Source organism: Myotis davidii, unplaced genomic scaffold, assembly GCF_000327345.1.
Source record: "Myotis davidii unplaced genomic scaffold, ASM32734v1 scaffold363, whole genome shotgun sequence".
NCBI classification, from domain to species: domain Eukaryota; kingdom Metazoa; phylum Chordata; class Mammalia; order Chiroptera; family Vespertilionidae; genus Myotis; species Myotis davidii.
In genome coordinates this window covers 34,814-35,697 of record NW_006294069.1, presented here as the reverse complement: position 1 = coordinate 35,697, position 884 = coordinate 34,814, and positions in this window count along the sequence as shown.

Sequence of the window (884 nt, the reverse complement as noted above, 5' to 3'; positions counted from 1 at the left end):
AAGGAGAACGGGAGGGAGGGAGGGAAGGAGGGAGGCGGGATAAGGAAGGAGGAGAGCAGCAGGGAAGGATGGAGGGTGGGGGGAGAACTGGCCAGAGCAGGTGGAACAACCAGAGGCCACACCGGGACTTGAGTACCCCCGAGGACTCAGCCAGAGGGACACAAGCTAGCATGTGTTTATGTGCTGGTAATTACATGGCCTAAAGTGACTCAGCTACATCTATGTGCATTCGACCGATCAGCAGGCAGTGAAGTAAATACATCACATTGTGAAAGCTTGGTGTCTTCTTGCCACTTGTTGTTCCCTACTGTGTGCTAACTTTCACACTAGGTGTTGTAGACAAAAAAGGGGCCACATGCTAACCTGACAAGCTCAGGGAAGGCCTGAATGGCGGTCTCACACACTCAAAGACCTAAAGTAACCACAAAGGATGGTCTGAAATTAAAACTTTAACTGCCCTTGCCAGTTTGGCACAGTGGATAGAGCATCCGCCTGTGGACAACAGGGTCCCAGGTTCGATTCCGGTCAAGGATTGACTGTCCCTTCCCTCCTTTGCCACCATCTCAGAAGGAGGGGAGGAGGGAAGCCAGCAAGCAGTCCTGTGGATTTTCAGGAGCCTGAAATCGGTGGAGAAAGACAGACCCATCTCGCATCGCAATTCTGCTCAAATTGTGCTTGGGTAACTTGCCTCGCCTCTTTCAGCCTCACTTTCCCCATCTGTCCAATGGGGTAATGGCCGTACCTATCTCGAGAGCTGTGGTGAGGAATAATGAGGTCTAATGCACGCCAAGTGTCACCCGGAGCCTGGCATGGGGAGCTGGCTGCATGGGGAGCTGGCTGCACGGCCAGCCTGTGGTTACCACCTACAACTATGAGGGAGCCCC